The sequence below is a fragment of the Ambystoma mexicanum genome, chromosome 5q (assembly GCF_040938575.1).
Source record: "Ambystoma mexicanum isolate Mex_15411 chromosome 5q, UKY_AmexF1_1, whole genome shotgun sequence".
In the NCBI taxonomy this organism is placed as follows: Eukaryota; Metazoa; Chordata; class Amphibia; order Caudata; family Ambystomatidae; genus Ambystoma; species Ambystoma mexicanum.
Genome location: NC_090933.1, coordinates 528,173,598 through 528,199,913, shown reverse-complemented (window position 1 = coordinate 528,199,913; position 26,316 = coordinate 528,173,598). Strand labels below are relative to the sequence as shown.

The following is a 26,316-nucleotide window of genomic DNA, read 5'->3' as shown; positions in this document are numbered from 1 at the left end:
AAGTGGACTCAATTCCCAGACCTAACTCTTACCTGTTTGGTATTCTGACGCTCGATTGTAAAATATGGCCAGCTGGTAAAAATGACAAAGGGCACTCCAGCGCTGGTCCTTTGGCTGCAGGCGGCGTGTCAGCGGCCTAAAACAGCAACAAATAGCGAGAGAAATAAAGTGAGAAGCAAGCACCTTTTCAATTGGGCTCTCGGGTCTATGGGACTGGCGTGCAGCCTCTTGATCACAAGCACAGGTCCAGCGTGAAAGGGCGTGGCAGTGGAGTCACTCTGCTATTAATACCTGGTTGGCCAATCCTCGTTGCAATGGATGGCCATCTGCAGCTTTACTTGTAGCTCCACTGAAGGTATTTTGTTTTGGGCAAAGGGGTGAGATTGTGATTTCCTCTGCGGCAGATGAAGAGAAAGGGCTTTATGCACTACAGGTCCCTGGACAGCCAAGCAAGTGTGAGCCGGAGACTGTGCTTCAGCTCTGAAGCAGTGTATCGAGAGCCTTCGAGGAGGAGGGGAATTAGCTCAGATGGTAGAGCGCTCGCTTAGCATGCGAGAGGTAGCGGGATCGATGCCCGCATTCTCCAGCAAGATGCTTTTTCTTCATTTTCACTATTTTATTCAAAACTCGCCAATCGTCGCAAATAAAGTCATGTGCTCGCTTCTGTTTTTTTTACTATCATCCTAAAAGTCTTCCGTCCACTTTCTGCTATCCCAAAGAGTCACCCGCGCGAGGGCCGGCAACAGGCGTGATACTGTGCAACAGGCGCATTGCATGGCATTGGTGACATATTCAGGAAATTCCACTTTGATGCCACCCAGGGCTGTTAACCTTTTATTTCATTTCAATACGATGCTTCGAATAATTGGTTCAAAGTGCGCAGCCTTTGCTCTTTTATTTCGTTTTCATCGGAGCAGGTCGGAGCTGGCAGAAGAGTGAGCCCTGTCTGCAGGAGCTCTGATTCCAGAAAGCATATTTTCCCTGTCTTTCTTACCACTCATCTGTGTCTCTTCGCTGACATGAGGCGTTGCTACACTCTGCAGTCTCCCGGCATTTAAAGTCTGCTACCAGCAGAGCACGTTCTGGACTTCACAGCGCCCAGCAAAGTACTAGCCTGCGCCCACCCCCTACTACCGCAAAAACCTTTTGCATGCTTTGGCAGAAGTGTGAACAAAATGCCACAAACCACCCCAGATGGGACTCGAACCCACAATCCCTGGCTTAGGAGGCCAGTGCCTTATCCATTAGGCCACTGGGGCAACTCGACAGAGAAGGGGAAAGTTCTTTCTTTTCCTCTTCTCTCACTGGAGTCACAGGTACTGGCCCACTGAAAAGGGCAATTTGGCTCACGTCCAAAGCTGCAGTGTCCCAGCACACGCGGGCAAAAGGCACCTGCTTGCACTCGGCTGGACACTTCCGCTTTATGGGACACACGATGGAAAGTGGACTCAATTCCCAGACCTAACTCTTACCTGTTTGGTATTCTGACGCTCGATTGTAAAATATGGCCAGCTGGTAAAAATGACAAAGGGCACTCCAGCGCTGGTCCTTTGGCTGCAGGCGGCGTGTCAGCGGCCTAAAACAGCAAGAAATAGCGAGAGAAATAAAGTGAGAAGCAAGCACCTTTTCAATTGGGCTCTCGGGTCTATGGGACTGGCGTGCAGCCTCTTGATCACAAGCGCAGGTCCAGCGTGAAAGGGCGTGGCAGTGGAGTCACTCTGCTATTAATACCTGGTTGGCCAATCCTCGTTGCAATGGATGGCCATCTGCAGCTTTACTTGTAGCTCCACTGAAGGTATTTTGTTTTGGGCAAAGGGGTGAGATTGTGATTTCCTCTGCGGCAGATGAAGAGAAAGGGCTTTATGCACTACAGGTCCCTGGACAGCCAAGCAAGTGTGAGCCGGAGACTGTGCTTCAGCTCTGAAGCAGTGTATCGAGAGCCTTCGAGGAGGAGGGGAATTAGCTCAGATGGTAGAGCGCTCGCTTAGCATGCGAGAGGTAGCGAGTTCGATGCCCGCATTCTCCAGCAAGACGCTTTTTCTTCATTTTCACTATTTTATTCAAAACTCGCCAATCGTCGCAAATAAAGTCATGTGCTCGCTTCTGTTTTTTTTACTATCATCCTAAAAGTCTTCCGTCCACTTTCTGCTATCCCAAAGAGTCATCCGCGCGAGGGCCGGCAACAGGCGTGATACTGTGCAACAGGCGCATTGCATGGCATTGGTGACATATTCAGGAAATTCCACTTTGATGCCACCCAGGGCTGTTAACCTTTTATTTCATTTCAATACGATGCTTCGAATAATTGGTTCAAAGTGCGCAGCCTTTGCTCTTTTATTTCGTTTTCATCGGAGCAGGTCGGAGCTGGCAGAAGAGTGAGCCCTGTCTGCAGGAGCTCTGATTCCAGAAAGCATATTTTCCCTGTCTTTCTTACCACTCATCTGTGTCTCTTCGCTGACATGAGGCGTTGCTACACTCTGCAGTCTCCCGGCATTTAAAGTCTGCTACCAGCAGAGCACGTTCTGGACTTCACAGCGCCCAGCAAAGTACTAGCCTGCGCCCACCCCCTACTACCGCAAAAACCTTTTGCATGCTTTGGCAGAAGTGTGAACAAAATGCCACAAACCACCCCAGATGGGACTCGAACCCACAATCCCTGGCTTAGGAGGCCAGTGCCTTATCCATTAGGCCACTGGGGCCACTCGACAGAGAAGGGGAAAGTTCTTTCTTTTCCTCTTCTCTCACTGGAGTCACGGGTACTGGCCCACTGAAAAGGGCAAGTTGGCTCACGTCCAAAGCTGCAGTGTCCCAGCACACGCGGGCAAAAGGCACCTGCTTGCACTCGGCTGGACACTTCCGCTTTATGGGACACACGATGGAAAGTGGACTCAATTCCCAGACCTAACTCTTACCTGTTTGGTATTCTGACGCTCGATTGTAAAATATGGCCAGCTGGTAAAAATGACAAAGGGCACTCCAGCGCTGGTCCTTTGGCTGCAGGCGGCGTGTCAGCGGCCTAAAACAGCAAGAAATAGCGAGAGAAATAAAGTGAGAAGCAAGCACCTTTTCAATTGGGCTCTCGGGTCTATGGGACTGGCGTGCAGCCTCTTGATCACAAGCGCAGGTCCAGCGTGAAAGGGCGTGGCAGTGGAGTCACTCTGCTATTAATACCTGGTTGGCCAATCCTCGTTGCAATGGATGGCCATCTGCAGCTTTACTTGTAGCTCCACTGAAGGTATTTTGTTTTGGGCAAAGGGGTGAGATTGTGATTTCCTCTGCGGCAGATGAAGAGAAAGGGCTTTATGCACTACAGGTCCCTGGACAGCCAAGCAAGTGTGAGCCGGAGACTGTGCTTCAGCTCTGAAGCAGTGTATCGAGAGCCTTCGAGGAGGAGGGGAATTAGCTCAGATGGTAGAGCGCTCGCTTAGCATGCGAGAGGTAGCGGGATCGATGCCCGCATTCTCCAGCAAGACGCTTTTTCTTCATTTTCACTATTTTATTCAAAACTCGCCAATCGTCGCAAATAAAGTCATGTGCTCGCTTCTGTTTTTTTTACTATCATCCTAAAAGTCTTCCGTCCACTTTCTGCTATCCCAAAGAGTCACCCGCGCGAGGGCCGGCAACAGGCGTGATACTGTGCAACAGGCGCATTGCATGGCATTGGTGACATATTCAGGAAATTCCACTTTGATGCCACCCAGGGCTGTTAACCTTTTATTTCATTTCAATACGATGCTTCGAATAATTGGTTCAAAGTGCGCAGCCTTTGCTCTTTTATTTCGTTTTCATCGGAGCAGGTCGGAGCTGGCAGAAGAGTGAGCCCTGTCTGCAGGAGCTCTGATTCCAGAAAGCATATTTTCCCTGTCTTTCTTACCACTCATCTGTGTCTCTTCGCTGACATGAGGCGTTGCTACACTCTGCAGTCTCCCGGCATTTAAAGTCTGCTACCAGCAGAGCACGTTCTGGACTTCACAGCGCCCAGCAAAGTACTAGCCTGCGCCCTCCCCCTACTACCGCAAAAACCTTTTGCATAAGTGTGAACAAAATGCCACGAACCACCCCAGATGGGGCTCGAACCCACAATCCCTGGCTTAGGAGGCCAGTGCCTTATCCATTAGGCCACTGGGGCCACTCGACAGAGAAGGGGAAAGTTCTTTCTTTTTCTCTTCTCTCACTGGAGTCACGGGTACTGGCCCACTGAAAAGGGCAAGTTGGCTCACGTCCAAAGCTGCAGTGTCCCAGCACACGCGGGCAAAAGGCACCTGCTTGCACTCGGCTGGACACTTCCGCTTTATGGGACACACGATGGAAAGTGGACTCAATTCCCAGACCTAACTCTTACCTGTTTGGTATTCTGATGCTCGATTGTAAAATATGGCCAGCTGGTAAAAATGACAAAGGGCACTCCAGCGCTGGTCCTTTGGCTGCAGGCGGCGTGTCAGCGGCCTTAAACAGCAAGAAATAGCGAGAGAAATAAAGTGAGAAGCAAGCACCTTTTCAATTGGGCTCTCGGGTCTATGGGACTGGCGTGCAGCCTCTTGATCACAAGCGCAGGTCCAGCGTGAAAGGGCGTGGGAGTGGAGTCACTCTGCTATTAATACCTGGTTGGCCAATCCTCATTGCAATGGATGGCCATCTGCAGCTTTACTTGTAGCTCCACTGAAGGTATTTTGTTTTGGTCAAAGGGGTGAGATTGTGATTTCCTCTGCGGCAGATGAAGAGAAAGGGCTTTATGCACTACAGGTCCCTGGACAGCCAAGCAAGTGTGAGCCGGAGACTGTGCTTCAGCTCTGAAGCAGTGTATCGAGAGCCTTCGAGGAGGAGGGGAATTAGCTCAGATGGTAGAGCGCTCGCTTAGCATGCGAGAGGTAGCGGGATCGATGCCCGCATTCTCCAGCAAGACACTTTTTCTTCATTTTCACTATTTTATTCAAAACTCACCAATCGTCGCAAATAAAGTCATGTGCTCGCTTCTGTTTTTTTTACTATCATCCTAAAAGTCTTCCGTCCACTTTCTGCTATCCCAAAGAGTCATCCGCGCGAGGGCCGGCAACAGGCGTGATACTGTGCAACAGGCGCATTGCATGGCATTGGTGACATATTCAGGAAATTCCACTTTGATGCCACCCAGGGCTGTTAACCTTTTATTTCATTTCAATACGATGCTTCGAATAATTGGTTCAAAGTGCGCAGCCTTTGCTCTTTTATTTCGTTTTCATCGGAGCAGGTCGGAGCTGGCAGAAGAGTGAGCCCTGTCTGCAGGAGCTCTGATTCCAGAAAGCATATTTTCCCTGTCTTTCTTACCACTCATCTGTGTCTCTTTGCTGACATGAGGGGTTGCTACACTCTGCAGTCTCCCGGCATTTAAAGTCTGCTACCAGCAGAGCACGTTCTGGACTTCACAGCGCCCAGCAAAGTACTAGCCTGCGCCCACCCCCTACTACCGCAAAAACCTTTTGCATAAGTGTGAACAAAATGCCACGAACCACCCCAGATGGGACTCGAACCCACAATCCCTGGCTTAGGAGGCCAGTGCCTTATCCATTAGGCCACTGGGGCCACTCGACAGAGAAGGGGAAAGTTCTTTCTTTTCCTCTTCTCTCACTGGAGTCACGGGTACTGGCCCACTGAAAAGGGCAAGTTGGCTCACGTCCAAAGCTGCAGTGTCCCAGCACACGCGGGCAAAAGGCACCTGCTTGCACTCGGCTGGACACTTCCGCTTTATGGGACACACGATGGAAAGTGGACTCAATTCCCAGACCTAACTCTTACCTGTTTGGTATTCTGACGCTCGATTGTAAAATATGGCCAGCTGTTAAAAATGACAAAGGGCACTCCAGCGCTGGTCCTTTGGCTGCAGGCGGCGTGTCAGCGGCCTAAAACAGCAAGAAATAGCGAGAGAAATAAAGTGAGAAGCAAGCACCTTTTCAATTGGGCTCTCGGGTCTATGGGACTGGCGTGCAGCCTCTTGATCACAAGCGCAGGTCCAGCGTGAAAGGGCGTGGCAGTGGAGTCACTCTGCTATTAATACCTGGTTGGCCAATCCTCGTTGCAATGGATGGCCATCTGCAGCTTTACTTGTAGCTCCACTGAAGGTATTTTGTTTTGGGCAAAGGGGTGAGATTGTGATTTCCCCTGCGGCAGATGAAGAGAAAGGGCTTTATGCACTACAGGTCCCTGGACAGCCAAGCAAGTGTGAGCCGGAGACTGTGCTTAAGCTCTGAAGCAGTGTATCGAGAGCCTTCAATGAGGAGGGGAATTAGCTCAGATGGTAGAGCGCTCGCTTAGCATGCGAGAGGTAGCGGGATCGATGCCCGCATTCTCCAGCAAGACGCTTTTTCTTCATTTTCACTATTTTATTCAAAACTCGCCAATCGTCGCAAATAAAGTCATGTGCTCGCTTCTGTTTTTTTTACTATCATCCTAAAAGTCTTCCGTCCACTTTCTGCTATCCCAAAGAGTCATCCGCGCGAGGGCCGGCAACAGGCGTGATACTGTGCAACAGGCGCATTGCATGGCATTGGTGACATATTCAGGAAATTCCACTTTGATGCCACCCAGGGCTGTTAACCTTTTATTTCATTTCAATACGATGCTTAGAATAATTGGTTCAAAGTGCGCAGCCTTTGCTCTTTTATTTCGTTTTCATCGGAGCAGGTCGGAGCTGGCAGAAGAGTGAGCCCTGTCTGCAGGAGCTCTGATTCCAGAAAGCATATTTTCCCTGTCTTTCTTACCACTCATCTGTGTCTCTTCGCTGACATGAGGGGTTGCTACACTCTGCAGTCTCCCGGCATTTAAAGTCTGCTACCAGCAGAGCACGTTCTGGACTTCACAGCGCCCAGCAAAGTACTAGCCTGCGCCCTCCCCCTACTACCGCAAAAACCTTTTGCATAAGTGTGAACAAAATGCCACGAACCACCCCAGATGGGACTCGAACCCACAATCCCTGGCTTAGGAGGCCAGTGCCTTATCCATTAGGCCACTGGGGCCACTCGACAGAGAAGGGGAAAGTTCTTTCTTTTCCTCTTCTCTCACTGGAGTCACGGGTACTGGCCCACTGAAAAGGGCAAGTTGGCTCACGTCCAAAGCTGCAGTGTCCCAGCACACGCGGGCAAAAGGCACCTGCTTGCACTCGGCTGGACACTTCCGCTTTATGGGACACACGATGGAAAGTGGACTCAATTCCCAGACCTAACTCTTACCTGTTTGGTATTCTGACGCTCGATTGTAAAATATGGCCAGCTGGTAAAAATGACAAAGGGCACTCCAGCGCTGGTCCTTTGGCTGCAGGCGGCGTGTCAGCGGCCTAAAACAGCAAGAAATAGCGAGAGAAATAAAGTGAGAAGCAAGCACCTTTTCAATTGGGCTCTCGGGTCTATGGGACTGGCGTGCAGCCTCTTGATCACAAGCGCAGGTCCAGCGTGAAAGGGCGTGGGAGAGGAGTCACTCTGCTATTAATACCTGGTTGGCCAATCCTCATTGCAATGGATGGCCATCTGCAGCTTTACTTGTAGCTCCACTGAAGGTATTTTGTTTTGGGCAAAGGGGTGAGATTGTGATTTCCTCTGCGGCAGATGAAGAGAAAGGGCTTTATGCACTACAGGTCCCTGGACAGCCAAGCAAGTGTGAGCCGGAGACTGTGCTTCAGCTCTGAAGCAGTGTATCGAGAGCCTTCAAGAGGAGGGGAATTAGCTCAGATGGTAGAGCGCTCGCTTAGCATGCGAGAGGTAGCGGGATCGATGCCCGCATTCTCCAGCAAGACACTTTTTCTTCATTTTCACTATTTTATTCAAAACTCACCAATCGTCGCAAATAAAGTCATGTGCTCGCTTCTGTTTTTTTTACTATCATCCTAAAAGTCTTCCGTCCACTTTCTGCTATCCCAAAGAGTCATCCGCGCGAGGGCCGGCAAGAGGCGTGATACTGTGCAACAGGAGCATTGCATGGCATTGGTGACATATTCAGGAAATTCCACTTTGATGCCACCCAGGGCTGTTAACCTTTTATTTCATTTCAATACGATGCTTCGAATAATTGGTTCAAAGTGCGCAGCCTTTGCTCTTTTATTTCGTTTTCATCGGAGCAGGTCGGAGCTGGCAGAAGAGTGAGCCCTGTCTGCAGGAGCTCTGATTCCAGAAAGCATATTTTCCCTGTCTTTCTTACCACTCATCTGTGTCTCTTCGCTGACATGAGGGGTTGCTACACTCTGCAGTCTCCCGGCATTTAAAGTCTGCTACCAGCAGAGCACGTTCTGGACTTCACAGCGCCCAGCAAAGTACTAGCCTGCGCCCACCCCCTACTACCGCAAAAACCTTTTTCATGCTTTGGCAGAAGTGTGAACAAAATGCCACGAACCACCCCAGATGGGACTCGAACCCACAATCCCTGGCTGAGGAGGCCAGTGCCTTATCCATTAGGCCACTGGGGCCACTCGACAGAGAAGGGGAAAGTTCTTTCTTTTCCTCTTCTCTCACTGGAGTCACGGGTACTGGCCCACTGAAAAGGGCAAGTTGGCTCACGTCCAAAGCTGCAGTGTCCCAGCACACGCGGGCAAAAGGCACCTGCTTGCACTCGGCTGGACACTTCCGCTTTATGGGACACACGATGGAAAGTGGACTCAATTCCCAGACCTAACTCTTACCTGTTTGGTATTCTGACGCTCGATTGTAAAATATGGCCAGCTGGTAAAAATGACAAAGGGCACTCCAGCGCTGGTCCTTTGGCTGCAGGCGGCGTGTCAGCGGACTAAAACAGCAAGAAATAGCGAGAGAAATAAAGTGAGAAGCAAGCACCTTTTCAATTGGGCTCTCGGGTCTATGGGACTGGCGTGCAGCCTCTTGATCACAAGCGCAGGTCCAGCGTGAAAGGGCGTGGCAGTGGAGTCACTCTGCTATTAATACCTGGTTGGCCAATCCTCGTTGCAATGGATGGCCATCTGCAGCTTTACTTGTAGCTCCACTGAAGGTATTTTATTTTGGGCAAAGGGGTGAGATTGTGATTTCCCCTGCGGCAGATGAAGAGAAAGGGCTTTATGCACTACAGGTCCCTGGACAGCCAAGCAAGTGTGAGCCGGAGACTGTGCTTCAGCTCTGAAGCAGTGTATCGAGAGCCTTCGAGGAGGAGGGGAATTAGCTCAGATGGTAGAGCGCTCGCTTAGCATGCGAGAGGTAGCGGGATCGATGCCCGCATTCTCCAGCAAGACGCTTTTTCTTCATTTTCACTATTTTATTCAAAACTCGCCAATCGTCGCAAATAAAGTCATGTGCTCGCTTCTGTTTTTTTTACTATCATCCTAAAAGTCTTCCGTCCACTTTCTGCTATCCCAAAGAGTCATCCGCGCGAGGGCCGGCAACAGGCGTGATACTGTGCAACAGGCGCATTGCATGGCATTGGTGACATATTCAGGAAATTCCACTTTGATGCCACCCAGGGCTGTTAACCTTTTATTTCATTTCAATACGATGCTTAGAATAATTGGTTCAAAGTGCGCAGCCTTTGCTCTTTTATTTCGTTTTCATCGGAGCAGGTCGGAGCTGGCAGAAGAGTGAGCCCTGTCTGCAGGAGCTCAGATTCCAGAAAGCATATTTTCCCTGTCTTTCTTACCACTCATCTGTGTCTCTTCGCTGACATGAGGGGTTGCTACACTCTGCAGTCTCCCGGCATTTAAAGTCTGCTACCAGCAGAGCACGTTCTGGACTTCACAGCGCCCAGCAAAGAACTAGCCTGCGCCCTCCCCCTACTACCGCAAAAACCTTTTGCATAAGTGTGAACAAAATGCCACGAACCACCCCAGATGGGGCTCGAACCCACAATCCCTGGCTTAGGAGGCCAGTGCCTTATCCATTAGGCCACTGGGGCCACTCGACAGAGAAGGGGAAAGTTCTTTCTTTTCCTCTTCTCTCACTGGAGTCACGGGTACTGGCCCACTGAAAAGGGCAAGTTGGCTCACGTCCAAAGCTGCAGTGTCCCAGCACACGCGGGCAAAAGGCACCTGCTTGCACTCGGCTGGACACTTCCGCTTTATGGGACACACGATGGAAAGTGGACTCAATTCCCAGACCTAACTCTTACCTGTTTGGTATTCTGACGCTCGATTGTAAAATATGGCCAGCTGGTAAAAATGACAAAGGGCACTCCAGCGCTGGTCCTTTGGCTGCAGGCGGCGTGTCAGCGGCCTAAAACAGCAAGAAATAGCGAGAGAAATAAAGTGAGAAGCAAGCACCTTTTCAATTGGGCTCTCGGGTCTATGGGACTGGCGTGCAGCCTCTTGATCACAAGCGCAGGTCCAGCGTGAAAGGGCGTGGGAGTGGAGTCACTCTGCTATTAATACCTGGTTGGCCAATCCTCATTGCAATGGATGGCCATCTGCAGCTTTACTTGTAGCTCCACTGAAGGTATTTTGTTTTGGGCAAAGGGGTGAGATTGTGATTTCCTCTGCGGCAGATGAAGAGAAAGGGCTTTATGCACTACAGGTCCCTGGACAGCCAAGCAAGTGTGAGCCGGAGACTGTGCTTCAGCTCTGAAGCAGTGTATCGAGAGCCTTCGAGGAGAAGGGGAATTAGCTCAGATGGTAGAGCGCTCGCTTAGCATTCGATGCCCGCATTCTCCAGCAAGACACTTTTTCTTCATTTTCACTATTTTATTCAAAACTCACCAATCGTCGCAAATAAAGTCATGTGCTCGCTTCTGTTTTTTTTACTATCATCCTAAAAGTCTTCCGTCCACTTTCTGCTATCCCAAAGAGTCATCCGCGCGAGGGCCGGCAACAGGCGTGATACTGTGCAACAGGCGCATTGCATGGCATTGGTGACATATTCAGGAAATTCCACTTTGATGCCACCCAGGGCTGTTAACCTTTTATTTCATTTCAATACGATGCTTAGAATAATTGGTTCAAAGTGCGCAGCCTTTGCTCTTTTATTTCGTTTTCATCGGAGCAGGTCGGAGCTGGCAGAAGAGTGAGCCCTGTCTGCAGGAGCTCTGATTCCAGAAAGCATATTTTCCCTGTCTTTCTTACCACTCATCTGTGTCTCTTCGCTGACATGAGGCGTTGCTACACTCTGCAGTCTCCCGGCATTTAAAGTCTGCTACCAGCAGAGCACGTTCTGGACTTCACAGCGCCCAGCAAAGTACTAGCCTGCGCCCACCCCCTACTACCGCAAAAACCTTTTGCATGCTTTGGCAGAAGTGTGAACAAAATGCCACGAACCACCCCAGATGGGACTCGAACCCACAATCCCTGGCTTAGGAGGCCAGTGCCTTATCCATTAGGCCACTGGGGCCACTCGACAGAGAAGGGGAAAGTTCTTTCTTTTCCTCTTCTCTCACTGGAGTCACGGGTACTGGCCCACTGAAAAGGGCAAGTTGGCTCACGTCCAAAGCTGCAGTGTCCCAGCACACGCGGGCAAAAGGCACCTGCTTGCACTCGGCTGGACACTTCCGCTTTATGGGACACACGATGGAAAGTGGACTCAATTCCCAGACCTAACTCTTACCTGTTTGGTATTCTGACGCTCGATTGTAAAATATGGCCAGCTGGTAAAAATGACAAAGGGCACTCCAGCGCTGGTCCTTTGGCTGCAGGCGGCGTGTCAGCGGCCTAAAACAGCAAGAAATAGCGAGAGAAATAAAGTGAGAAGCAAGCACCTTTTCAATTGGGCTCTCGGGTCTATGGGACTGGCGTGCAGCCTCTTGATCACAAGCGCAGGTCCAGCGTGAAAGGGCGTGGGAGAGGAGTCACTCTGCTATTAATACCTGGTTGGCCAATCCTCATTGCAATGGATGGCCATCTGCAGCTTTACTTGTAGCTCCACTGAAGGTATTTTGTTTTGGGCAAAGGGGTGAGATTGTGATTTCCTCTGCGGCAGATGAAGAGAAAGGGCTTTATGCACTACAGGTCCCTGGACAGCCAAGCAAGTGTGAGCCGGAGACTGTGCTTCAGCTCTGAAGCAGTGTATCGAGAGCCTTCAAGAGGAGGGGAATTAGCTCAGATGGTAGAGCGCTCGCTTAGCATGCGAGAGGTAGCGGGATCGATGCCCGCATTCTCCAGCAAGACACTTTTTCTTCATTTTCACTATTTTATTCAAAACTCACCAATCGTCGCAAATAAAGTCATGTGCTCGCTTCTGTTTTTTTTACTATCATCCTAAAAGTCTTCCGTCCACTTTCTGCTATCCCAAAGAGTCATCCGCGCGAGGGCCGGCAAGAGGCGTGATACTGTGCAACAGGAGCATTGCATGGCATTGGTGACATATTCAGGAAATTCCACTTTGATGCCACCCAGGGCTGTTAACCTTTTATTTCATTTCAATACGATGCTTCGAATAATTGGTTCAAAGTGCGCAGCCTTTGCTCTTTTATTTCGTTTTCATCGGAGCAGGTCGGAGCTGGCAGAAGAGTGAGCCCTGTCTGCAGGAGCTCTGATTCCAGAAAGCATATTTTCCCTGTCTTTCTTACCACTCATCTGTGTCTCTTCGCTGACATGAGGGGTTGCTACACTCTGCAGTCTCCCGGCATTTAAAGTCTGCTACCAGCAGAGCACGTTCTGGACTTCACAGCGCCCAGCAAAGTACTAGCCTGCGCCCACCCCCTACTACCGCAAAAACCTTTTTCATGCTTTGGCAGAAGTGTGAACAAAATGCCACGAACCACCCCAGATGGGACTCGAACCCACAATCCCTGGCTGAGGAGGCCAGTGCCTTATCCATTAGGCCACTGGGGCCACTCGACAGAGAAGGGGAAAGTTCTTTCTTTTCCTCTTCTCTCACTGGAGTCACGGGTACTGGCCCACTGAAAAGGGCAAGTTGGCTCACGTCCAAAGCTGCAGTGTCCCAGCACACGCGGGCAAAAGGCACCTGCTTGCACTCGGCTGGACACTTCCGCTTTATGGGACACACAATGGAAAGTGGACTCAATTCCCAGACCTAACTCTTACCTGTTTGGTATTCTGACGCTCGATTGTAAAATATGGCCAGCTGGTAAAAATGACAAAGGGCACTCCAGCGCTGGTCCTTTGGCTGCAGGCGGCGTGTCAGCGGACTAAAACAGCAAGAAATAGCGAGAGAAATAAAGTGAGAAGCAAGCACCTTTTCAATTGGGCTCTCGGGTCTATGGGACTGGCGTGCAGCCTCTTGATCACAAGCGCAGGTCCAGCGTGAAAGGGCGTGGCAGTGGAGTCACTCTGCTATTAATACCTGGTTGGCCAATCCTCGTTGCAATGGATGGCCATCTGCAGCTTTACTTGTAGCTCCACTGAAGGTATTTTGTTTTGGGCAAAGGGGTGAGATTGTGATTTCCCCTGCGGCAGATGAAGAGAAAGGGCTTTATGCACTACAGGTCCCTGGACAGCCAAGCAAGTGTGAGCCGGAGACTGTGCTTCAGCTCTGAAGCAGTGTATCGAGAGCCTTCGAGGAGGAGGAGGGGAATTAGCTCAGATGGTAGAGCGCTCGCTTAGCATGCGAGAGGTAGCGGGATCGATGCCCGCATTCTCCAGCAAGACGCTTTTTCTTCATTTTCACTATTTTATTCAAAACTCGCCAATCGTCGCAAATAAAGTCATGTGCTCGCTTCTGTTTTTTTTACTATCATCCTAAAAGTCTTCCGTCCACTTTCTGCTATCCCAAAGAGTCATCCGCGCGAGGGCCGGCAACAGGCGTGATACTGTGCAACAGGCGCATTGCATGGCATTGGTGACATATTCAGGAAATTCCACTTTGATGCCACCCAGGGCTGTTAACCTTTTATTTCATTTCAATACGATGCTTAGAATAATTGGTTCAAAGTGCGCAGCCTTTGCTCTTTTATTTCGTTTTCATCGGAGCAGGTCGGAGCTGGCAGAAGAGTGAGCCCTGTCTGCAGGAGCTCAGATTCCAGAAAGCATATTTTCCCTGTCTTTCTTACCACTCATCTGTGTCTCTTCGCTGACATGAGGGGTTGCTACACTCTGCAGTCTCCCGGCATTTAAAGTCTGCTACCAGCAGAGCACGTTCTGGACTTCACAGCGCCCAGCAAAGAACTAGCCTGCGCCCTCCCCCTACTACCGCAAAAACCTTTTGCATAAGTGTGAACAAAATGCCACGAACCACCCCAGATGGGGCTCGAACCCACAATCCCTGGCTTAGGAGGCCAGTGCCTTATCCATTAGGCCACTGGGGCCACTCGACAGAGAAGGGGAAAGTTCTTTCTTTTCCTCTTCTCTCACTGGAGTCACGGGTACTGGCCCACTGAAAAGGGCAAGTTGGCTCACGTCCAAAGCTGCAGTGTCCCAGCACACGCGGGCAAAAGGCACCTGCTTGCACTCGGCTGGACACTTCCGCTTTATGGGACACACGATGGAAAGTGGACTCAATTCCCAGACCTAACTCTTACCTGTTTGGTATTCTGACGCTCGATTGTAAAATATGGCCAGCTGGTAAAAATGACAAAGGGCACTCCAGCGCTGGTCCTTTGGCTGCAGGCGGCGTGTCAGCGGCCTAAAACAGCAAGAAATAGCGAGAGAAATAAAGTGAGAAGCAAGCACCTTTTCAATTGGGCTCTCGGGTCTATGGGACTGGCGTGCAGCCTCTTGATCACAAGCGCAGGTCCAGCGTGAAAGGGCGTGGGAGTGGAGTCACTCTGCTATTAATACCTGGTTGGCCAATCCTCATTGCAATGGATGGCCATCTGCAGCTTTACTTGTAGCTCCACTGAAGGTATTTTGTTTTGGGCAAAGGGGTGAGATTGTGATTTCCTCTGCGGCAGATGAAGAGAAAGGGCTTTATGCACTACAGGTCCCTGGACAGCCAAGCAAGTGTGAGCCGGAGACTGTGCTTCAGCTCTGAAGCAGTGTATCGAGAGCCTTCGAGGAGAAGGGGAATTAGCTCAGATGGTAGAGCGCTCGCTTAGCATTCGATGCCCGCATTCTCCAGCAAGACACTTTTTCTTCATTTTCACTATTTTATTCAAAACTCACCAATCGTCGCAAATAAAGTCATGTGCTCGCTTCTGTTTTTTTTACTATCATCCTAAAAGTCTTCCGTCCACTTTCTGCTATCCCAAAGAGTCATCCGCGCGAGGGCCGGCAACAGGCGTGATACTGTGCAACAGGCGCATTGCATGGCATTGGTGACATATTCAGGAAATTCCACTTTGATGCCACCCAGGGCTGTTAACCTTTTATTTCATTTCAATACGATGCTTAGAATAATTGGTTCAAAGTGCGCAGCCTTTGCTCTTTTATTTCGTTTTCATCGGAGCAGGTCGGAGCTGGCAGAAGAGTGAGCCCTGTCTGCAGGAGCTCTGATTCCAGAAAGCATATTTTCCCTGTCTTTCTTACCACTCATCTGTGTCTCTTCGCTGACATGAGGGGTTGCTACACTCTGCAGTCTCCCGGCATTTAAAGTCTGCTACCAGCAGAGCACGTTCTGGACTTCACAGCGCCCAGCAAAGTACTAGCCTGCGCCCTCCCCCTACTACCGCAAAAACCTTTTGCATAAGTGTGAACAAAATGCCACGAACCACCCCAGATGGGACTCGAACCCACAATCCCTGGCTTAGGAGGCCAGTGCCTTATCCATTAGGCCACTGGGGCCACTCGACAGAGAAGAGGAAAGTTCTTTCTTTTCCTCTTCTCTCACTGGAGTCACGGGTACTGGCCCACTGAAAAGGGCAAGTTGGCTCACGTCCAAAGCTGCAGTGTCCCAGCACACGCGGGCAAAAGGCACCTGCTTGCACTCGGCTGGACACTTCCGCTTTATGGGACACACGATGGAAAGTGGACTCAATTCCCAGACCTAACTCTTACCTGTTTGGTATTCTGACGCTCGATTGTAAAATATGGCCAGCTGGTAAAAATGACAAAGGGCACTCCAGCGCTGGTCCTTTGGCTGCAGGCGGCGTGTCAGCGGCCTAAAACAGCAAGAAATAGCGAGAGAAATAAAGTGAGAAGCAAGCACCTTTTCAATTGGGCTCTCGGGTCTATGGGACTGGCGTGCAGCCTCTTGATCACAAGCGCAGGTCCAGCGTGAAAGGGCGTGGGAGTGGAGTCACTCTGCTATTAATACCTGGTTGGCCAATCCTCATTGCAATGGATGGCCATCTGCAGCTTTACTTGTAGCTCCACTGAAGGTATTTTGTTTTGGGCAAAGGGGTGAGATTGTGATTTCCTCTGCGGCAGATGAAGAGAAAGGGCTTTATGCACTACAGGTCCCTGGACAGCCAAGCAAGTGTGAGCCGGAGACTGTGCTTCAGCTCTGAAGCAGTGTATCGAGAGCCTTCGAGGAGGAGGGGAATTAGCTCAGATGGTAGAGCGCTCGCTTAGCATGCGAGAGGTAGCGGGATCGATGCCCGCATTCTCCAGCAAGACACTTTTTCTTCATTTTCACTATTTTATTCAAAACTCACCAATCGTCGCAAATAAAGTCATGTGCTCGCTTCTGTTTTTTTTACTATCATCCTAAAAGTCTTCCGTCCACTTTCTGCTATCCCAAAGAGTCATCCGCGCGAGGGCCGGCAACAGGCGTGATACTGTGCAACAGGCGCATTGCATGGCATTGGTGACATATTCAGGAAATTCCACTTTGATGCCACCCAGGGCTGTTAACCTTTTATTTCATTTCAATACGATGCTTCGAATAATTGGTTCAAAGTGCGCAGCCTTTGCTCTTTTATTTCGTTTTCATCGGAGCAGGTCGGAGCTGGCAGAAGAGTGAGCCCTGTCTGCAGGAGCTCTGATTCCAGAAAGCATATTTTCCCTGTCTTTCTTACCACTCATCTGTGTCTCTTCGCTGACATGAGGGGTTGCTACACTCTGCAGTCTCCCGGCATTTAAAGTCTGCTACCAGCAGAGCACGTTCTGGACTTCACAGCGCCCAGTAAAGTACTAGCCTGCGCCCACCCCCTACTACCGCAAAAACCTTTTGCATGCTTTGGCAGAAGTGTGAACAAAATGCCACGAACCACCCCAGATGGGACTCGAACCCACAATCCCTGGCTTAGGAGGCCAGTGCCTTATCCATTAGGCCACTGGGGCCACTCGACATAGAAGGGGAAAGTTCTTTCTTTTCCTCTTCTCTCACTGGAGTCACGGGTACTGGCCCACTGAAAAGGGCAAGTTGGCTCACGTCCAAAGCTGCAGTGTCCCAGCACACGCGGGCAAAAGGCACCTGCTTGCACTCGGCTGGACACTTCCGCTTTATGGGACACACGATGGAAAGTGGACTCAATTCCCAGACCTAACTCTTACCTGTTTGGTATTCTGACGCTCGATTGTAAAATATGGCCAGCTGGTAAAAATGACAAAGGGCACTCCAGCGCTGGTCCTTTGGCTGCAGGCGGCGTGTCAGCGGCCTAAAACAGCAAGAAATAGCGAGAGAAATAAAGTGAGAAGCAAGCACCTTTTCAATTGGGCTCTCGGGTCTATGGGACTGGCGTGCAGCCTCTTGATCACAAGCGCAGGTCCAGCGTGAAAGGGCGTGGCAGTGGAGTCACTCTGCTATTAATACCTGGTTGGCCAATCCTCATTGCAATGGATGGCCATCTGCAGCTTTACTTGTAGCTCCACTGAAGGTATTTTGTTTTGGGCAAAGGGGTGAGATTGTGATTTCCTCTGCGGCAGATGAAGAGAAAGGGCTTTATGCACTACAGGTCCCTGGACAGCCAAGCAAGTGTGAGCCGGAGACTGTGCTTCAGCTCTGAAGCAGTGTATCGAGAGCCTTCGAGGAGGAGGGGAATTAGCTCAGATGGTAGAGCGCTCGCTTAGCATGCGAGAGGTAGCCGGATCGATGCCCGCATTCTCCAGCAAGACACTTTTTCTTCATTTTCACTATTTTATTCAAAACTCACCAATCGTCGCAAATAAAGTCATGTGCTCGCTTCTGTTTTTTTTACTATCATCCTAAAAGTCTTCCGTCCACTTTCTGCTATCCCAAAGAGTCATCCGCGCGAGGGCCGGCAACAGGCGTGATACTGTGCAACAGGCGCATTGCATGGCATTGGTGACATATTCAGGAAATTCCACTTTGATGCCACCCAGGGCTGTTAACCTTTTATTTCATTTCAATACGATGCTTCGAATAATTGGTTCAAAGTGCGCAGCCTTTGCTCTTTTATTTCGTTTTCATCGGAGCAGGTCGGAGCTGGCAGAAGAGTGAGCCCTGTCTGCAGGAGCTCTGATTCCAGAAAGCATATTTTCCCTGTCTTTCTTACCACTCATCTGTGTCTCTTCGCTGACATGAGGGGTTGCTACACTCTGCAGTCTCCCGGCATTTAAAGTCTGCTACCAGCAGAGCACGTTCTGGACTTCACAGCGCCCAGCAAAGTACTAGCCTGCGCCCACCCCCTACTACCGCAAAAACCTTTTGCATGCTTTGGCAGAAGTGTGAACAAAATGCCACGAACCACCCCAGATGGGACTCGAACCCACAATCCCTGGCTTAGGAGGCCAGTGCCTTATCCATTAGGCCACTGGGGCCACTCGACATAGAAGGGGAAAGTTCTTTCTTTTCCTCTTCTCTCACTGGAGTCACGGGTACTGGCCCACTGAAAAGGGCAAGTTGGCTCACGTCCAAAGCTGCAGTGTCCCAGCACACGCGGGCAAAAGGCACCTGCTTGCACTCGGCTGGACACTTCCGCTTTATGGGACACACGATGGAAAGTGGACTCAATTCCCAGACCTAACTCTTACCTGTTTGGTATTCTGACGCTCGATTGTAAAATATGGCCAGCTGGTAAAAATGACAAAGGGCACTCCAGCGCTGGTCCTTTGGCTGCAGGCGGCGTGTCAGCGGCCTAAAACAGCAAGAAATAGCGAGAGAAATAAAGTGAGAAGCAAGCACCTTTTCAATTGGGCTCTCGGGTCTATGGGACTGGCGTGCAGCCTCTTGATCACAAGCGCAGGTCCAGCGTGAAAGGGCGTGGCAGTGGAGTCACTCTGCTATTAATACCTGGTTGGCCAATCCTCATTGCAATGGATGGCCATCTGCAGCTTTACTTGTAGCTCCACTGAAGGTATTTTGTTTTGGGCAAAGGGGTGAGATTGTGATTTCCTCTGCGGCAGATGAAGAGAAAGGGCTTTATGCACTACAGGTCCCTGGACAGCCAAGCAAGTGTGAGCCGGAGACTGTGCTTCAGCTCTGAAGCAGTGTATCGAGAGCCTTCGAGGAGGAGGGGAATTAGCTCAGATGGTAGAGCGCTCGCTTAGCATGCGAGAGGTAGCCGGATCGATGCCCGCATTCTCCAGCAAGACACTTTTTCTTCATTTTCACTATTTTATTCAAAACTCACCAATCGTCGCAAATAAAGTCATGTGCTCGCTTCTGTTTTTTTTACTATCATCCTAAAAGTCTTCCGTCCACTTTCTGCTATCCCAAAGAGTCATCCGCGCGAGGGCCGGCAACAGGCGTGATACTGTGCAACAGGCGCATTGCATGGCATTGGTGACATATTCAGGAAATTCCACTTTGATGCCACCCAGGGCTGTTAACCTTTTATTTCATTTCAATACGATGCTTAGAATAATTGGTTCAAAGTGCGCAGCCTTTGCTCTTTTATTTCGTTTTCATCGGAGCAGGTCGGAGCTGGCAGAAGAGTGAGCCCTGTCTGCAGGAGCTCTGATTCCAGAAAGCATATTTTCCCTGTCTTTCTTACCACTCATCTGTGTCTCTTCGCTGACATGAGGGGTTGCTACACTCTGCAGTCTCCCGGCATTTAAAGTCTGCTACCAGCAGAGCACGTTCTGGACTTCACAGCGCCCAGCAAAGTACTAGCCTGCGCCCTCCCCCTACTACCGCAAAAACCTTTTGCATAAGTGTGAACAAAATGCCACGAACCACCCCAGATGGGACTCGAACCCACAATCCCTGGCTTAGGAGGCCAGTGCCTTATCCATTAGGCCACTGGGGCCACTCGACAGAGAAGAGGAAAGTTCTTTCTTTTCCTCTTCTCTCACTGGAGTCACGGGTACTGGCCCACTGAAAAGGGCAAGTTGGCTCACGTCCAAAGCTGCAGTGTCCCAGCACACGCGGGCAAAAGGCACCTGCTTGCACTCGGCTGGACACTTCCGCTTTATGGGACACACGATGGAAAGTGGACTCAATTCCCAGACCTAACTCTTACCTGTTTGGTATTCTGACGCTCGATTGTAAAATATGGCCAGCTGGTAAAAATGACAAAGGGCACTCCAGCGCTGGTCCTTTGGCTGCAGGCGGCGTGTCAGCGGCCTAAAACAGCAAGAAATAGCGAGAGAAATAAAGTGAGAAGCAAGCACCTTTTCAATTGGGCTCTCGGGTCTATGGGACTGGCGTGCAGCCTCTTGATCACAAGCGCAGGTCCAGCGTGAAAGGGCGTGGGAGTGGAGTCACTCTGCTATTAATACCTGGTTGGCCAATCCTCATTGCAATGGATGGCCATCTGCAGCTTTACTTGTAGCTCCACTGAAGGTATTTTGTTTTGGGCAAAGGGGTGAGATTGTGATTTCCTCTGCGGCAGATGAAGAGAAAGGGCTTTATGCACTACAGGTCCCTGGACAGCCAAGCAAGTGTGAGCCGGAGACTGTGCTTCAGCTCTGAAGCAGTGTATCGAGAGCCTTCGAGGAGGAGGGGAATTAGCTCAGATGGTAGAGCGCTCGCTTAGCATGCGAGAGGTAGCGGGATCGATGCCCGCATTCTCCAGCAAGACACTTTTTCTTCATTTTCACTATTTTATTCAAAACTCACCAATCGTCGCAAATAAAGTCATGTGCTCGCTTCTGTTTTTTTTACTATCATCCTAAAAGTCTTCCGTCCACTTTCTGCTATCCCAAAGAGTCATCCGCGCGAGGGCCGGCAACAGGCGTGATACTGTGCAACAGGCGCATTGCATGGCATTGGTGACATATTCAGGAAATTCCACTTTGATGCCACCCAGGGCTGTTAACCTTTTATTTCATTTCAATACGATGCTTCGAATAATTGGTTCAAAGTGCGCAGCCTTTGCTCTTTTATTTCGTTTTCATCGGAGCAGGTCGGAGCTGGCAGAAGAGTGAGCCCTGTCTGCAGGAGCTCTGATTCCAGAAAGCATATTTTCCCTGTCTTTCTTACCACTCATCTGTGTCTCTTCGCTGACATGAGGGGTTGCTACACTCTGCAGTCTCCCGGCATTTAAAGTCTGCTACCAGCAGAGCACGTTCTGGACTTCACAGCGCCCAGTAAAGTACTAGCCTGCGCCCACCCCCTACTACCGCAAAAACCTTTTGCATGCTTTGGCAGAAGTGTGAACAAAATGCCACGAACCACCCCAGATGGGACTCGAACCCACAATCCCTGGCTTAGGAGGCCAGTGCCTTATCCATTAGGCCACTGGGGCCACTCGACATAGAAGGGGAAAGTTCTTTCTTTTCCTCTTCTCTCACTGGAGTCACGGGTACTGGCCCACTGAAAAGGGCAAGTTGGCTCACGTCCAAAGCTGCAGTGTCCCAGCACACGCGGGCAAAAGGCACCTGCTTGCACTCGGCTGGACACTTCCGCTTTATGGGACACACGATGGAAAGTGGACTCAATTCCCAGACCTAACTCTTACCTGTTTGGTATTCTGACGCTCGATTGTAAAATATGGCCAGCTGGTAAAAATGACAAAGGGCACTCCAGCGCTGGTCCTTTGGCTGCAGGCGGCGTGTCAGCGGCCTAAAACAGCAAGAAATAGCGAGAGAAATAAAGTGAGAAGCAAGCACCTTTTCAATTGGGCTCTCGGGTCTATGGGACTGGCGTGCAGCCTCTTGATCACAAGCGCAGGTCCAGCGTGAAAGGGCGTGGCAGTGGAGTCACTCTGCTATTAATACCTGGTTGGCCAATCCTCATTGCAATGGATGGCCATCTGCAGCTTTACTTGTAGCTCCACTGAAGGTATTTTGTTTTGGGCAAAGGGGTGAGATTGTGATTTCCTCTGCGGCAGATGAAGAGAAAGGGCTTTATGCACTACAGGTCCCTGGACAGCCAAGCAAGTGTGAGCCGGAGACTGTGCTTCAGCTCTGAAGCAGTGTATCGAGAGCCTTCGAGGAGGAGGGGAATTAGCTCAGATGGTAGAGCGCTCGCTTAGCATGCGAGAGGTAGCCGGATCGATGCCCGCATTCTCCAGCAAGACACTTTTTCTTCATTTTCACTATTTTATTCAAAACTCACCAATCGTCGCAAATAAAGTCATGTGCTCGCTTCTGTTTTTTTTACTATCATCCTAAAAGTCTTCCGTCCACTTTCTGCTATCCCAAAGAGTCATCCGCGCGAGGGCCGGCAACAGGCGTGATACTGTGCAACAGGCGCATTGCATGGCATTGGTGACATATTCAGGAAATTCCACTTTGATGCCACCCAGGGCTGTTAACCTTTTATTTCATTTCAATACGATGCTTCGAATAATTGGTTCAAAGTGCGCAGCCTTTGCTCTTTTATTTCGTTTTCATCGGAGCAGGTCGGAGCTGGCAGAAGAGTGAGCCCTGTCTGCAGGAGCTCTGATTCCAGAAAGCATATTTTCCCTGTCTTTCTTACCACTCATCTGTGTCTCTTCGCTGACATGAGGGGTTGCTACACTCTGCAGTCTCCCGGCATTTAAAGTCTGCTACCAGCAGAGCACGTTCTGGACTTCACAGCGCCCAGCAAAGTACTAGCCTGCGCCCACCCCCTACTACCGCAAAAACCTTTTGCATGCTTTGGCAGAAGTGTGAACAAAATGCCACGAACCACCCCAGATGGGACTCGAACCCACAATCCCTGGCTTAGGAGGCCAGTGCCTTATCCATTAGGCCACTGGGGCCACTCGACAGAGAAGGGGAAAGTTCTTTCTTTTCCTCTTCTCTCACTGGAGTCACGGGTACTGGCCCACTGAAAAGGGCAAGTTGGCTCACGTCCAAAGCTGCAGTGTCCCAGCACACGCGGGCAAAAGGCACCTGCTTGCACTCGGCTGGACACTTCCGCTTTATGGGACACACGATGGAAAGTGGACTCAATTCCCAGACCTAACTCTTACCTGTTTGGTATTCTGACGCTCGATTGTAAAATATGGCCAGCTGGTAAAAATGACAAAGGGCACTCCAGCGCTGGTCCTTTGGCTGCAGGCGGCGTGTCAGCGGCCTAAAACAGCAAGAAATAGCGAGAGAAATAAAGTGAGAAGCAAGCACCTTTTCAATTGGGCTCTCGGGTCTATGGGACTGGCGTGCAGCCTCTTGATCACAAGCGCAGGTCCAGCGTGAAAGGGCGTGGCAGTGGAGTCACTCTGCTATTAATACCTGGTTGGCCAATCCTCGTTGCAATGGATGGCCATCTGCAGCTTTACTTGTAGCTCCACTGAAGGTATTTTGTTTTGGGCAAAGGGGTGAGATTGTGATTTCCCCTGCGGCAGATGAAGAGAAAGGGCTTTATGCACTACAGGTCCCTGGACAGCCAAGCAAGTGTGAGCCGGAGACTGTGCTTCAGCTCTGAAGCAGTGTATCGAGAGCCTTCGAGGAGAAGGGGAATTACCTCAGATGGTAGAGCGCTCGCTTAGCATGCGAGAGGTAGCGGGATCGATGCCCGCATTCTCCAGCAAGACGCTTTTTCTTCATTTTCACTATTTTATTCAAAACTCGCCAATCGTCGCAAATAAAGTCATGTGCTCGCTTCTGTTTTTTTTACTATCATCCTAAAAGTCTTCCGTCCACTTTCTGCTATCCCAAAGAGTCATCCGCGCGAGGGCCGGCAACAGGCGTGATACTGTGCAACAGGCGCATTGCATGGCATTGGTGACATATTCAGGAAATTCCACTTTGATGCCACCCAGGGCTGTTAACCTTTTATTTCATTTCAATACGATGCTTAGAATAATTGGTTCAAAGTGCGCAGCCTTTGCTCTTTTATTTCGTTTTCATCGGAGCAGGTCGGAGCTGGCAGAAGAGTGAGCCCTGTCTGCAGGAGCTCTGATTCCAGAAAGCATATTTTCCCTGTCTTTCTTACCACTCATCTGTGTCTCTTCGCTGACATGAGGGGTTGCTACACTCTGCAGTCTCCCGGCATTTAAAGTCTGCTACCAGCAGAGCACGTTCTGGACTTCACAGCGCCCAGCAAAGTACTAGCCTGCGCCCTCCCCCTACTACCGGAAAAACCTTTTGCATAAGTGTGAACAAAATGCCACGAACCACCCCAGATGGGACTCAAACCCACAATCCCTGGCTTAGGAGGCCAGTGCCTTATCCATTAGGCCACTGGGGCCACTCGACAGAGAAGGGGAAAGTTCTTTCTTTTCCTCTTCTCTCACTGGAGTCACGGGTACTGGCCCACTGAAAAGGGCAAGTTGGCTCACGTCCAAAGCTGCAGTGTCCCAGCACACGCGGGCAAAAGGCACCTGCTTGCACTCGGCTGGACACTTCCGCTTTATGGGACACACGATGGAAAGTGGACTCAATTCCCAGACCTAACTCTTACCTGTTTGGTATTCTGACGCTCGATTGTAAAATATGGCCAGCTGGTAAAAATGACAAAGGGCACTCCAGCGCTGGTCCTTTGGCTGCAGGCGGCGTGTCAGCGGCCTAAAACAGCAAGAAATAGCGAGAGAAATAAAGTGAGAAGCAAGCACCTTTTCAATTGGGCTCTCGGGTCTATGGGACTGGCGTGCAGCCTCTTGATCACAAGCGCAGGTCCAGCGTGAAAGGGCGTGGGAGAGGAGTCACTCTGCTATTAATACCTGGTTGGCCAATCCTCATTGCAATGGATGGCCATCTGCAGCTTTACTTGTAGCTCCACTGAAGGTATTTTGTTTTGGGCAAAGGGGTGAGATTGTGATTTCCTCTGCGGCATTTGAAGAGAAAGGGCTTTATGCACTACAGGTCCCTGGACAGCCTAGCAAGTGTGAGCCGGAGACTGTGCTTCAGCTCTGAAGCAGTGTATCGAGAGCCTTCAAGAGGAGGGGAATTAGCTCAGATGGTAGAGCGCTCGCTTAGCATGCGAGAGGTAGCGGGATCGATGCCCGCATTCTCCAGCAAGACACTTTTTCTTCATTTTCACTATTTTATTCAAAACTCACCAATCGTCGCAAATAAAGTCATGTGCTCGCTTCTGTTTTTTTTACTATCATCCTAAAAGTCTTCCGTCCACTTTCTGCTATCCCAAAGAGTCATCCGCGCGAGGGCCGGCAAGAGGCGTGATACTGTGCAACAGGCGCATTGCATGGCATTGGTGACATATTCAGGAAATTCCACTTTGATGCCACCCAGGGCTGTTAACCTTTTATTTCATTTCAATACGATGCTTCGAATAATTGGTTCAAAGTGCGCAGCCTTTGCTCTTTTATTTCGTTTTCATCGGAGCAGGTCGGAGCTGGCAGAAGAGTGAGCCCTGTCTGCAGGAGCTCTGATTCCAGAAAGCATATTTTCCCTGTCTTTCTTACCACTCATCTGTGTCTCTTCGCTGACATGAGGGGTTGCTACACTCTGCAGTCTCCCGGCATTTAAAGTCTGCTACCAGCAGAGCACGTTCTGGACTTCACAGCGCCCAGCAAAGTACTAGCCTGCGCCCACCCCCTACTACCGCAAAAACCTTTTTCATGCTTTGGCAGAAGTGTGAACAAAATGCCACGAACCACCCCAGATGGGACTCGAACCCACAATCCTTGGCTGAGGAGGCCAGTGCCTTATCCATTAGGCCACTGGTGCCACTCGACAGAGAAGGGGAAAGTTCTTTCTTTTCCTCTTCTCTCACTGGAGTCACGGGTACTGGCCCACTGAAAAGGGCAAGTTGGCTCACGTCCAAAGCTGCAGTGTCCCAGCACACGCGGGCAAAAGGCACCTGCTTGCACTCGGCTGGACACTTCCGCTTTATGGGACACACGATGGAAAGTGGACTCAATTCCCAGACCTAACTCTTACCTGTTTGGTATTCTGACGCTCGATTGTAAAATATGGCCAGCTGGTAAAAATGACAAAGGGCACTCCAGCGCTGGTCCTTTGGCTGCAGGCGGCGTGTCAGCGGACTAAAACAGCAAGAAATAGCGAGAGAAATAAAGTGAGAAGCAAGCACCTTTTCAATTGGGCTCTCGGGTCTATGGGACTGGCGTGCAGCCTCTTGATCACAAGCGCAGGTCCAGCGTGAAAGGGCGTGGCAGTGGAGTCACTCTGCTATTAATACCTGGTTGGCCAATCCTCGTTGCAATGGATGGCCATCTGCAGCTTTACTTGTAGCTCCACTGAAGGTATTTTGTTTTGGGCAAAGGGGTGAGATTGTGATTTCCCCTGCGGCAGATGAAGAGAAAGGGCTTTATGCACTACAGGTCCCTGGACAGCCAAGCAAGTGTGAGCCGGAGACTGTGCTTCAGCTCTGAAGCAGTGTATCGAGAGCCTTCGAG

The 26,316-nt window shown here is 50.4% G+C and overlaps 29 non-coding genes across 29 annotated transcripts; 12 read left to right on the top strand and 17 right to left on the bottom strand.

Annotated features, from left to right (window-relative positions):
• Positions 1-513: 513 nt before the first annotated feature.
• Positions 514-586, top strand: TRNAA-AGC (transfer RNA alanine (anticodon AGC)). The gene has a single exon. It is a non-coding gene; the product is annotated as a tRNA-Ala (tRNA).
• A 600-nt stretch (positions 587-1,186) lies between these two features.
• Positions 1,187-1,259, bottom strand: TRNAR-CCU (transfer RNA arginine (anticodon CCU)). The gene has a single exon. It is a non-coding gene; the product is annotated as a tRNA-Arg (tRNA).
• A 694-nt stretch (positions 1,260-1,953) lies between these two features.
• Positions 1,954-2,026, top strand: TRNAA-AGC (transfer RNA alanine (anticodon AGC)). Its single transcript has one exon. It is a non-coding gene; the product is annotated as a tRNA-Ala (tRNA).
• Positions 2,027-2,626: 600 nt separating this feature from the next.
• On the bottom strand, positions 2,627-2,699 carry TRNAR-CCU (transfer RNA arginine (anticodon CCU)). The gene has a single exon. It is a non-coding gene; the product is annotated as a tRNA-Arg (tRNA).
• A 694-nt stretch (positions 2,700-3,393) lies between these two features.
• On the top strand, positions 3,394-3,466 carry TRNAA-AGC (transfer RNA alanine (anticodon AGC)). Its single transcript has one exon. It is a non-coding gene; the product is annotated as a tRNA-Ala (tRNA).
• A 590-nt stretch (positions 3,467-4,056) lies between these two features.
• On the bottom strand, positions 4,057-4,129 carry TRNAR-CCU (transfer RNA arginine (anticodon CCU)). Its single transcript has one exon. It is a non-coding gene; the product is annotated as a tRNA-Arg (tRNA).
• Positions 4,130-4,823: 694 nt separating this feature from the next.
• TRNAA-AGC (transfer RNA alanine (anticodon AGC)) lies at positions 4,824-4,896 on the top strand. The gene has a single exon. It is a non-coding gene; the product is annotated as a tRNA-Ala (tRNA).
• A 590-nt stretch (positions 4,897-5,486) lies between these two features.
• On the bottom strand, positions 5,487-5,559 carry TRNAR-CCU (transfer RNA arginine (anticodon CCU)). The gene has a single exon. It is a non-coding gene; the product is annotated as a tRNA-Arg (tRNA).
• Positions 5,560-6,253: 694 nt separating this feature from the next.
• TRNAA-AGC (transfer RNA alanine (anticodon AGC)) lies at positions 6,254-6,326 on the top strand. Its single transcript has one exon. It is a non-coding gene; the product is annotated as a tRNA-Ala (tRNA).
• Positions 6,327-6,916: 590 nt separating this feature from the next.
• TRNAR-CCU (transfer RNA arginine (anticodon CCU)) lies at positions 6,917-6,989 on the bottom strand. The gene has a single exon. It is a non-coding gene; the product is annotated as a tRNA-Arg (tRNA).
• A 693-nt stretch (positions 6,990-7,682) lies between these two features.
• Positions 7,683-7,755, top strand: TRNAA-AGC (transfer RNA alanine (anticodon AGC)). Its single transcript has one exon. It is a non-coding gene; the product is annotated as a tRNA-Ala (tRNA).
• Positions 7,756-8,355: 600 nt separating this feature from the next.
• On the bottom strand, positions 8,356-8,428 carry TRNAR-CCU (transfer RNA arginine (anticodon CCU)). Its single transcript has one exon. It is a non-coding gene; the product is annotated as a tRNA-Arg (tRNA).
• A 694-nt stretch (positions 8,429-9,122) lies between these two features.
• Positions 9,123-9,195, top strand: TRNAA-AGC (transfer RNA alanine (anticodon AGC)). Its single transcript has one exon. It is a non-coding gene; the product is annotated as a tRNA-Ala (tRNA).
• Positions 9,196-9,785: 590 nt separating this feature from the next.
• Positions 9,786-9,858, bottom strand: TRNAR-CCU (transfer RNA arginine (anticodon CCU)). The gene has a single exon. It is a non-coding gene; the product is annotated as a tRNA-Arg (tRNA).
• Positions 9,859-11,209: 1,351 nt separating this feature from the next.
• Positions 11,210-11,282, bottom strand: TRNAR-CCU (transfer RNA arginine (anticodon CCU)). Its single transcript has one exon. It is a non-coding gene; the product is annotated as a tRNA-Arg (tRNA).
• Positions 11,283-11,975: 693 nt separating this feature from the next.
• TRNAA-AGC (transfer RNA alanine (anticodon AGC)) lies at positions 11,976-12,048 on the top strand. The gene has a single exon. It is a non-coding gene; the product is annotated as a tRNA-Ala (tRNA).
• A 600-nt stretch (positions 12,049-12,648) lies between these two features.
• Positions 12,649-12,721, bottom strand: TRNAR-CCU (transfer RNA arginine (anticodon CCU)). The gene has a single exon. It is a non-coding gene; the product is annotated as a tRNA-Arg (tRNA).
• Positions 12,722-13,418: 697 nt separating this feature from the next.
• On the top strand, positions 13,419-13,491 carry TRNAA-AGC (transfer RNA alanine (anticodon AGC)). The gene has a single exon. It is a non-coding gene; the product is annotated as a tRNA-Ala (tRNA).
• Positions 13,492-14,081: 590 nt separating this feature from the next.
• TRNAR-CCU (transfer RNA arginine (anticodon CCU)) lies at positions 14,082-14,154 on the bottom strand. Its single transcript has one exon. It is a non-coding gene; the product is annotated as a tRNA-Arg (tRNA).
• Positions 14,155-15,495: 1,341 nt separating this feature from the next.
• Positions 15,496-15,568, bottom strand: TRNAR-CCU (transfer RNA arginine (anticodon CCU)). The gene has a single exon. It is a non-coding gene; the product is annotated as a tRNA-Arg (tRNA).
• A 694-nt stretch (positions 15,569-16,262) lies between these two features.
• TRNAA-AGC (transfer RNA alanine (anticodon AGC)) lies at positions 16,263-16,335 on the top strand. The gene has a single exon. It is a non-coding gene; the product is annotated as a tRNA-Ala (tRNA).
• A 600-nt stretch (positions 16,336-16,935) lies between these two features.
• On the bottom strand, positions 16,936-17,008 carry TRNAR-CCU (transfer RNA arginine (anticodon CCU)). The gene has a single exon. It is a non-coding gene; the product is annotated as a tRNA-Arg (tRNA).
• Positions 17,009-18,375: 1,367 nt separating this feature from the next.
• On the bottom strand, positions 18,376-18,448 carry TRNAR-CCU (transfer RNA arginine (anticodon CCU)). The gene has a single exon. It is a non-coding gene; the product is annotated as a tRNA-Arg (tRNA).
• Positions 18,449-19,805: 1,357 nt separating this feature from the next.
• On the bottom strand, positions 19,806-19,878 carry TRNAR-CCU (transfer RNA arginine (anticodon CCU)). The gene has a single exon. It is a non-coding gene; the product is annotated as a tRNA-Arg (tRNA).
• A 694-nt stretch (positions 19,879-20,572) lies between these two features.
• On the top strand, positions 20,573-20,645 carry TRNAA-AGC (transfer RNA alanine (anticodon AGC)). The gene has a single exon. It is a non-coding gene; the product is annotated as a tRNA-Ala (tRNA).
• A 600-nt stretch (positions 20,646-21,245) lies between these two features.
• Positions 21,246-21,318, bottom strand: TRNAR-CCU (transfer RNA arginine (anticodon CCU)). Its single transcript has one exon. It is a non-coding gene; the product is annotated as a tRNA-Arg (tRNA).
• A 1,367-nt stretch (positions 21,319-22,685) lies between these two features.
• On the bottom strand, positions 22,686-22,758 carry TRNAR-CCU (transfer RNA arginine (anticodon CCU)). Its single transcript has one exon. It is a non-coding gene; the product is annotated as a tRNA-Arg (tRNA).
• Positions 22,759-24,115: 1,357 nt separating this feature from the next.
• On the bottom strand, positions 24,116-24,188 carry TRNAR-CCU (transfer RNA arginine (anticodon CCU)). Its single transcript has one exon. It is a non-coding gene; the product is annotated as a tRNA-Arg (tRNA).
• A 693-nt stretch (positions 24,189-24,881) lies between these two features.
• Positions 24,882-24,954, top strand: TRNAA-AGC (transfer RNA alanine (anticodon AGC)). Its single transcript has one exon. It is a non-coding gene; the product is annotated as a tRNA-Ala (tRNA).
• Positions 24,955-26,316: the final 1,362 nt, after the last annotated feature.